Here is an 11,267-nt window from a genome sequence, read left to right as displayed (position 1 = left end):
AACCTAGAGTAGAGCCAACAAGATCCAAATCTAATCATTAGCCCAAGATGACCCAACATAGGTGTGTTAGTCCCATTAAAGAGACCACCTTGAGTCCAAAACGGCCCACAGCCAAAATGGACGTTCATATTTATGTGTTTAAATTTGAAGGATGCATACGTTGTTTGAAAAATCATTGTCTCATGGGGTAAAGATTAGGTTATAGTTTATTTAGGTTGAAGAAAGTTCTTCAAAAGCTACTAGTCCATCCAAGACGTTGGCACCCGGAGATGACAAGAAATCAAGAAAGAAGAAGGACCTTTCATGGAGGCATATTTTAGAGTCGTACCCCTACGTGAGACTGATTATTTTATATCCCGTTTATGTATCCCCATTCAGCTTCATTCTAAAGCTTGTCAAAATTTGGGGTTCGGGCAATAGAATGTTTCAAATAACTTTATACATCCTTTAAATCGTTAGGTCTACCCTTGGTAGAAAAGGGTCACATATATGTTTAGACCGTGTAATAAATGTCTATGGAATATGTTGCTTTATTTGAATATATTATAGCTCACTCTTCTTCATTTTTTAGAACCCATAAGCACAAATGTCAAGTCACTACCAAAAGTGTGTCCAAATACTCTTCGAGTCTTTAGTATAAAAATTGAACTTTATTTTTTTAAAATTATTACTCTCTTATCAGAAAAAAATCTATCATATCAAAGTGAATTTTTTTAAAGTGGGTCAAAATACGTAAAACCTGAATTCTCACTTGTGAGATACATAGGCATCTTTAAAGGTTCGGTCCTCATTTTTGAGAAATTTTATCTTGTTCAATGAAATTAGAGTTACATCTCAATAAAAAATCAAAAGCACAACAATAAAAGATATCGTCGACTTTGTTTCGACTCAAGTCAATATTTTTTTATTCACTAATCGCAAAGTCAAGTAGACAAATTCCTGTCTATCTAGCTATTTCTCTGTTTTGATACGCTAGTTTATCTATGAGTAAAGCAACTCTTGTGTGTATAAACATATGTACGATATCTTGTACTTTTATCACCTTCCGGCACTAACACATTTTCCATTTGAGATATTTTTCATTTGTCAGGTACTTATAACTGATTTGTGTTGATAAGTCAGATGATCATCCATATTTCACAAGATCTAAGGCCCCTGAAAATTCCTTCCTTGATCAATGTTTGGAAAAAGAAAAGATACTAATGTGTGATAACAATGACGAGATTGTCCTGAATGATGTTGTCGTAGCTCAATCCGTCGCCGCTGATCAAAATTAATTGGTTATGCAGTTAATGCAACAGATTGTCGAAATAAGGTTCAAACTGCAAAGAATGCGAGATTTGCCTAATTCAATTTTCACTTACAACCCTACAGGAGATGAAAGACCTCCACTCCAATTTCCTCCTCCAAGTGTAGAACAAGTTCAGAACCTACCCTCTAACCCCGCTCAATATCCTCCAACCATTGACTTATTTACCCCAATCCCCATTGCGCCACCACCTCGTGTTGAGCACCGTCTCCTTTTCAAAATACCAACCTTCAAACTTTTCATATGCCTCAAAACCAAAATACGAACAATGCTTAGACCTTCCCTCATCTTCAAAATCAATATACCAACCTTCAAACTTTCCCCCTATATTATCAAGACCATTGCCTCAATATGTTACTTTTCAAATTTCAATTCCAAATGAACCTTATGCCAACTATTCCGAGCTTGATCACTATGAGGAACAGAAGAGAGAGTGGAGGTCAAAAGAAGAGGCAGTCAAGCTGAATATGAAAAAATATATCAGAGAAGTCATGAAGGAGTTGCGCTATATTCCCGAAGTCGATGGATTGAGTTATGAGGATCTGTGCATCCATCCAAATCTCGATTTAGCTCCCATGAGATAAAACAGTGGTCTAGCTGGAATGCACTAGTTAAAGATTTCATCGAACGATTTGCCTACAATACGGAGATTGTTCCTGATCGCTATTCTTTGGAGAGAATTAAGAAGAAACCCAACAAAAGTTATCGTGAATATGCGTATAGGTGGTGTAAAGAGGTTGTTCGAGTTTGACCCCCCTATATTTGAGAAGTGGATCGTTGAAGTGATTATACGCATTCAAGAGCCAGAGTATTATGACAGGATAATATTGCTCATTGGAGCAAAATTTGCGGAGATAGTCAAGGTAGGTGAGGCTATCAAAGATGGGCTTAAAACTGGAAAGATTTATCGTGTCGCCGCTCCTACTGAATCTTCAGGATTGTTGAAAAAGAAGAGAGATGATGTATTTTCCATTTCCTGGCATCTGATGGAAAAGGACCCGTAAGAAAATCCTCACCTTACGAAGGTTATCTTCGAGCTCCACAAAATTCATATACATCTTGTTATACCCAACAAGGTTATCAAACTCCACCATCGAGTTACCAAATTTCGCCTCCTAATTACCAAACTCCACCATCGAGTTACCAAATTTCACCTCCTATTTACCAAGCTCCATCTCCAAATTATCAAAATATTCATCCATATTATCAAGCTCCATCAGTTAATTGTTCAAATATCCAACCAAGTTATCAAAATCCACCACCATACTACCAAGGTACCCTTCCTAGCTACCGAGCTCCGCAATATTCAAATTTTCAAATGCAAGCACCAGCTCACCAAAATCCTCGAAACTACCGTCAAGTAACTTCAAACTGTCCTTTTCATCCAAATCGTGAGAAGAAACCTTCTAGAGTCTTTACTCCTTTGGTTGAGAGGCGAATACAACTTTTTGAGAGATTAAAATCAGCTGGCATGATACAGACAATTTATCCAAAAAAATAGCAATGTAAACTCCAAGATTTATAGACCCGATCTTCACTATGCTTACCATTCAGGAGGTGCTAGGCATTATTACTGAGGATTGTATCAACTTGAAGCATAAAAATGAAAGACTTGATAGACCAAAAGGTCATCACTCTTCAGAACGCCACTCCTAATGTCAGTAGTAACCGCATGCTGAATCATGGAGGGGTGACTATTATTATGGTTGAAGTCGAAGAAGATTTGGATGTGGAGAAAGTCATAATATGAGAAAACCTTGAAATGGTTGAGAAAGTTGTAGTCCCTCCAATCAAAGCAGAGATATTCAAATTTGTGATCGTGTCACCTCATCAAACTTTTGTTTTAGTACCAAAGAGGGTCATAGCAAGCAGAAATTTGATCAAGCTTTTCCAAAATCATTGCCTCATTCATACCGATTAACTAATAAAAAAAAGTGTATACCGACCTAGAAATACTGACCTCCAGAGGTCAGTATTCCTGAAATACCGATCAAAAACTGACTTCCCAGCTTAAGCCAGAAAAAGCTTGGTCTCTATTCAATTCCGACCTCTGGAGGTCGGTATTTACTGACCTACGGAGGTCATATCTAATTTAGGTCGGTAAAATTTTTTATTTTATTTTTCGACTTCTGAAGGTCAGTTTAATATATTTGTTTATTTTTTATTTTTATTATTTCTGTCTTCCGGAGGTCAGAATTTTTAATTATCAAATTTTAGAATACCGACCTCCGGAAGTCGGTATTTTTATTTCCAATTTTTTAGATTCTTACCTCTGGAGTCGGTATTTTCATTTCTTATTTTTTTTATCCCGACCTTCGTATTTCTATTTCTTAATTTTTAGATTCCGACCTCCAGAGGTCGGTATTTTTTTTCTTATTCTTTAGATTCTGATTTCCGGAGGTCGGCATTTATATTTCCTATTTTTTAGATTCTGATTTTCGAAGTTCGGTATTTTTATTTCTTATTTCGAGATTCCGACCTCCGGAGGTCGGTATTTGTATTTCTTATTTTTGAGATTCCGACCTCCGGAGGTCGGTATTTCTGTTTCTTATTATTTAGATTCCGATCTCCGGAGGTCGGTATTTTTATTTCTTATTTTTTAGATTCGGACCTCCGGAGGTCGGTATTTCTATTTCTTATTTTTTAGATTTCGGCCTCTGGAGGTTGGTATTTCTGCTACAAATCTGGCAGCATTGAGCTGCAATTTGAGTATCCCACCTGTATATTTATATCAAAACAACCCAAAGAATTTCAAATAACCTATTTCAAAATAAACTTCATCCAACTCAAATAATTCCTAATGATCAGCTATTTTAAAATAAACTTCATCCAACCAAAACAACACAATATTTTAAAAATATGCATTAAACTTTTTAAAAATAAACATCATCCAACTTCAAATTAAACTAAAATACGATCAAACAATTCCAAAATATAGAAGTCTAAAAAATGTCAAACCAATACAACTACTCGTTATCACCGTCACTCTACTTATCACCCTTATCATTCTCATCACCCTCCTGATCAGCTTTATCATCACTACTTGCGAGACATGGAGGAAGAATATTTCCTGATTCAAAAAGAAAAGTTAGTTGAAAATTTGAAGAACTTAAAGACTTTTTAAGTCTAATTAGTTAAGTTTTAACTTACTTCCCAAACACTATATTCATCAACTAAATCACATTAAGTATTTGGAAAATTAAAGACTTTTTAAAGCTAATTAGTTAAGTTTTAACTTAACTAATACACTATATTCACCAATTAAATCACATTAACCTATTTGGACAACTTAAAGACTTTCTAAGTCTATTTAGTTAAGTTTTGACTTACTTCCAAACACTATAATCACCGACGAAATCACATTACTTGTTAGGAAAACTTAACAACTTTCTAAGTCTAATTATTTAAGTTTTAACTTACTTCTAACACAATATTCATCAACTAACTCACATAAAGTATTTGGAGAGACTAAAGACTTTCTAAGTCTAATTAGTTAAGATTTAACTTACTTCCAAACACTATATTCACCAACGAAATCACATTACTTATTTGGAAAACATAACCACTTTCTAAGTCTAATTAGTTAAGTTTTAACTTAATTCTAACACTATATTCACCAACTAAATCACATTAAGTATTTGGAGAACTTAAGACTTTCTAAGGCAAATTAGTTTAGGTTTAACTTACTTCTAACACTATATTCAGCAACTAAATCACATTAAAGAACTTAAAGACTTTCAAAGTCTAATTATTTAAGTTTAAACTTACTTCCAAACACTATATTCACCAACGAAATCACATTACTTATTTGGAAAACTAAAAAAATTTCTAAGTCTAATTAGTTAAGGTTTGACTTACTTCTAACAGTATATTCACCAACTAAATCACATTAAGTATTTGGAGAACTTAAAGACTTTCTAAGTCTAATTAGTTAAGTTTTAACTTACATCCAAAAACTATATTCACCAACGAAATCATATTACTTATTTGGAAAACATAACAACTTTCTAAGTCTAATTAGTTAGGTTTTAACTTACTTGTAACACTATATTCACCAACTAAATCACATTCAGTATGTGGAGAACTTAAAGACTTTCTAAGTCTAATTGGTTAAGTATTAACTTACTTCCAAACACTATATTCACCAACGAAATAACATTACTTATTTGGAAAACATAACAACTTTCTTAATCTAATTAGTTGAGTTTTAACTTACTTCTAACACTATATTTACCAACTATATCACATTAAGTATTTGGAGAACTTAAAGACTTTCTAAGGCTAATTAGTTATGTTTTAACTTAATTCAAACACTATATTCACCAACTAAATCACATTAATTATTTGATTAACTTAACAATTTTCTATGTCTAATTAGTTAAGTTTTAACTTACTTCTAACACTATTTACCAACGAAATCACATTACTTATTTGGAAAACTTAACAACTTTCTAAGTCTAATTAGTTGAGTTTTAACTTAACAAAAGCACTATATTCATCAACTAAATCACATTAACTTATTTGAAGAACTAAAAGACTTTTTAAGTATAAATAGTTAAGTTTTAACTTAATTCAAACACTATATTCACCAATTAAATCACATTAACTTATTTGAAGAACTTAATAATTTTTCTAAGTCTAATTAGTTATGTTTTAACTTACTTCTAACACTATTCACCAACGAAATCACATTACTTATTTGAAGAACTTAACAATTTTTCTAAATTTAATTCGTTAAGTTTTAACTTACTTCTAACACTATATTCATCAACTAAATAACATTAAGTATTTGGACAACTTAAAGACTTTCTAAGGCTAATTAGTTAAGTTTAAACTTAACTAAAATACTATATTCAGCAACTAAATCACATTAACTTATTTGAAAAACTTAATGACTTCCTAAGTCTAATGAGTTAAGTTTTAACTTAATTCAAACTCTATATTCACCAACTAAATCATATTAACTTATTTGAAGAACTTAACAATTTTTCTAAGTCTAATTAGTTAAGTTTTAACTTACTTCTAAAACTATTCACCAACGAAAAAACATAACTTGTTTGGAAAACTTAAAAACTTTCAAAGTCTAATTAGTTATGTTTTAACTTACTTCTAACACTATATTGACCAACTAAATCACATTAAGTATTTGGAGAACTTAAAGACTTTCTAAGGTTAATTAGTTCAGGTTTAACTTACTTCTAACACTATATTCACCAACTAAATCACATTAAGTATTTAGAGAACTGAAAGACTTTCTAAGCCTAATTAGTTAAGTTTTAACTTACTTTTAAATACTATATTCACCAACGAAATCACATTACTTATTTGAAAAACTTAACAACTTTCTAAGTCAAATTAGTTAAGTTTTAACTTACTTCTAACACTATATTCTTTAACAAAATCACATTAAGTATTTGGAGAACTTAAAGACTTTCTAAGTCTAATTAGTTAAGTTTTAACTTACTTCCAAACACTATATTCACCAACGAAATTAAATTACTTATTTGGAAAACATAACAACTTTCTAAGTCTAATTAGTTCATTTTTAACTTACTTCTGACACTATATTCACCAACTAAATCACATTAAGTATTTGGAGAACTTAAAGACTTTCTAAGGTTAATTAGTTAAGTTTTAACTTAAATAAAACAATATATTCATCAACTAAATCACATTAACTTATTTGGGGAACTTAAAGACTTTCTAAGTCTAATTAGTTAAGTTTTAACTTAATTCAAACACTATATTTACCAACTAAATCACATTAATTATTTGAATAACTTAACAATATTTCTAAGTCAAATTAATTAAGTTTTAAATTACTTCAAACACTATTCACCAACGAAATCACATTACTTGTTTGAAAAATTTAACAACTTTCTAAGTCTAATTAGTTAAGTTTTATCTTAACTAAAACACTATATTATCAACTAAATCACATTAACTTATTTGAAGAACTTAAATACTTTTTAAGTCTAATAAGCTAAGTTTTAACTTAATTCAAACACTATATTCACCAATCAAATCACATTAGCTTATTTGAAGAACTTAACAATTTTTCTAAGTCTAGTTAGTTAAGTTTTAACTTACTTCTAACACTATTCTCTAACGAAATCTAACTACTTGTTTGGAAAACCTAACAACTTTCTAAGTCTAATTAGTTAAGTTTTAACTTACTGTAGAACATTATATTGACCAACTAAATCACATTAAGTACATGGATAACTTAAAGACTTTTTAAGGCTAATTAGTTTAGGTTAACTTACTTCTAACACTATATTCACCAGCTAAATCACATTAAGTATTTGGAGAACTTAAAGACTTTCTAAGCCTAATTAGTTAAGTTTTAACTTACTTCCAAACACTATATTCATCAACGAAATCACATTACTCATTTGTAAAACTTAACAACTTCCTAAGTCTAATTAGTTAAGTTTTAACTTACTTCTAACACTATATTCACCAACTAAATCACATTAAGTATTTGGAGAACTTAAAGACTTTCTAAGTCTAATTAGTTAAGTTTTAACTTACTTCCAAACACTATATTCACCAACGAAATCACATTACTTAGGCAAGATCCCTAGCAATCTCAAGACAAAAATATTTTCGGAGTTCAGGGTATGTTCAAATTTATTTGTTTAACACTATAAAAATACTTGTCTTCATTAATAATTATTTATTAAAAAAATTATGCTTTGATTGTAGAAAAAATGTGCTTGGCGTGCGGAACATGAGGCCAAAATTTGTGCAAACTTTCACAAGAAAGCTACGCATGCTCTTTCTAGTTTGTTTAATAAAGCTCGTAGACATAATAAGAAACCTAGATGGGTTCTATCGTAGGATTGGGAAAAATTACTTGTGCATTGGAAATATGATCCAAGATTTATGCAGATGAGTGAGACCGGTAAAGAGGCAAGATCATCTATTAAGGGTGGTTCTCTACACACAAGTGGGGCTCAAAGTCAAGGAAGTGTGAGGAGGAAATTGGTGTGTATCATTTATCTTTATGATTTTATATATTTTATCTATTAATATTTAATTACTCTTGATAATAACTTTATTATTTTTATATGTAGGAAAAGTAACTAGGAAGACGGGTAACTCAGGCTGAGGCATTTAAGGCAACACACATTAGAAAGAAGAAAAATCCTGAAGATCCAGACGTTTGGGTTGAACCTCGAGCTAAAGTGACCTATGTAAGCCTCTAATTTAAAAAATAATTACTTATTTTCTAAATTTATATTCTCATATAATAGAATTCAATTTAGAATAGATATCTTCAAGCTTTGAGGGATTTATAACAAAATATGCTGGAAGAAAATCAAGGTATGCCACTTGCTCAAGAACAGGCTGAGAGAGTTTGGTTAGACTTGACTGGTGGACCGAGTAGATATGAGTATGCATATGGAATGCCACAGAAAACCTTTCGTGAATTTTCTTCTAAGTTTGAAGGCGTAAATATTTCATATCATGATGAATCGATAAAGAAATATTTGGCTATGGAGCAAAAGATTGTTGAGCTATCTAGCCAAGCCGAAGAATCACGGGCTAGGGAAAGGCGGTTGGAATTACAGTTTGCGGGTCTTAAGGCTCAATTTGATGCATTACTTGCTTCTGGAGGGATTCCCCCTTGTTCCTTGATGTCACTTTCCCTCCTCGACCTCCTCAATCTCAACCTACTCAATATCCAGTGTATGGTCAACAAAGAAATATGACACATGAGTCTAGTAGTGATGAAGAAAATGATGATTATGGATAATTTTGTTAACTTATAATTTTGTGAGGGGAATTATTTGTTTTGTGAATACATGATAACATTGCAATGTATTATATAACTTATGGATATCTTCATTTTTGTTTAATATAGAATTATGTTGAAGGTGAGTTGCAATTGAATTGATAAGAGAATATTTAGTAAATGTATTGGTTCAATTGATGTTCGGAAGCTCTTTGAGCTTGATTTGGGTATTGAATTAAAATGACAGGTGATGAGAAGCCGCGGAAATGATAATTAGCTACCAGTTTTTTTCCTTGCATTAAATTTTTCAGAAATTTCATGATAGAGACCTCATGAGGTTTCGATTTAATATTTTATATTTTATTAATGCTGAAAAGAGACCTTATGAGGTCTCTTTTTTGCATTATATTTTCCATAAATTGCATGATAGAGACTCATGAGGTCGCTATTCAATAACTGCAGAAAAGAGACCTTATGAGGTCTCTCTTTTAAAATTTAAAATTAGCTTAAATAATATAGTAGTGACCTTATGAGGTCTCTCTTTTAAAATATAAAATTAAATTAAATTATATAGCAGTGACCTCATGAGGTCTCTTTTTTAAAATGTGAAATTAAATTAAATAATATCATAGTGACCTCATGAGGTCTCTTTTTTAATAGTGACTTCACGAGGTCTCTTTTTTAAAATATAAAATTAAATAAAATAATAAAATAGTGACCTCATGAGGTCTCTTTTTAAAAAAATCGAACAATTTATTGGTGACCTGGTGAGGTCTCCGTTCGGCGACCTCATGAGGTGTCTACAAAAAAAATGACCTGCATTATAGTGACCAACCGGTGAGGTCTCTTTTCTAGGTCTCTTTTTGCCCTTTTTTTAGTAGTGATTGTTGTACAAGATACGAAGAATAATGTTTATCCATTGCCTTATGTGCATGGACAAAGAGGATGATGAGTCGTGGACGTTCTTATTTGAGAAGTTGAAGGAAATTATGGTCTATGATTCAGATTTATGTTTTATTTCTTATAGACACAAGAGCATTGCCAATGGTATTGCAAAGGTTTACAATCATGCTGATCACGAATATTGCATGAGACAACTCAATGAAAATCTTTGAATATATCAGCAATGTGGATATTTCCTCTATCTATACTACAACTCGGCAACGACAGTCTTTAGGAGAGTTCAATGATCATTTTGTGAAATATAAGGACTAATGCCCTGCGACAGTCATCCTCCTTGAGCATGAAGTTGGTTTCAAGAAGTGGAGATGTAATGTCCCAGAAGTTCATTTTTGGAATTTTTTTTATAAAATTACTATTTTAACTCCATGTTGATAGTTGCTCCAAGTTATTTTTAATCATTTCATGGAGTTGGTTTGGAAAATTTTAATTATTCGAGAATTATGGTTATTTAGTTCGTAAATAATTAATTTATTAGTGGGTGGTTAATGAATCAAGTACATGATTTATTTAATACCCTAAGTTTAATTCATTCATTAAACTAAGTAGTAGGGTTTGTTACTTCTAATATATGATTAATTTAGAAAACAAAAGAAAAAAATAAAATAAGAAATTACCGATGCAAAGCTCTGCGATGGCCAACATAGAAATTGCACAATTATCGTCAATGTAAAAGTTTAATATGTTAAAATGTGAATGTATGAATATGCATAGACTATTACATAATAATATATTATTATTGATGTGTGAGGAAAGAGAAAATGATAACCAAAATGGCTAAGTGAAAACACTTGTTGTTGTCGATGGTACTGGGGACAAGAAATTAATAGCAATTATTGGCTAATGATTGTCAATGTTTAAAGAATTTAATTACTTATTTTATCTTATTTATGTATTATGTACATGTATCTATGAAATAGATTTGGGTTATGTATCGTATGTTGTAGTAAATTACTAGGCATATTTTTAATTTTTGCTATAAAAGTTTTTTAATGGTTATCGCCTCAAAATTCAAGATTTTGATGTATTAAAGATAAAGAATTAAACTGTATGTGTATTTTATTTGTAACAACCTGTTTAGTCGGTTCGAGCAGTAGAACTATTTTTGGTAAAAATTGACCGGATCGACGGACCACGCGACGGACCGTCATGGTCACGACGGCCCGTGATGGACTCCGTCGTCCCATACTTGTGTAATTTCTTCTGCTTCTCTCCTCATTACCCTCGACGACAAGTAGGGCGAACCGTCATAGGCAC

General features: G+C 31.5%; 1 pseudogene; it reads left to right on the top strand.

The window, feature by feature from the left end:
- The first annotated feature begins 2,022 nt into the window (after positions 1 to 2,022).
- LOC114074711 lies at positions 2,023 to 9,071 on the top strand (annotated as a pseudogene).
- The last annotated feature ends 2,196 nt before the right edge of the window (positions 9,072 to 11,267 follow it).

The sequence above is a fragment of the Solanum pennellii genome, chromosome 11 (assembly GCF_001406875.1).
Source record: "Solanum pennellii chromosome 11, SPENNV200".
Lineage (NCBI taxonomy): Eukaryota > Viridiplantae > Streptophyta > Magnoliopsida > Solanales > Solanaceae > Solanum > Solanum pennellii.
Note: the sequence above shows the minus strand (reverse complement) of the source record. Positions and strands in the feature narration are given on the sequence as shown.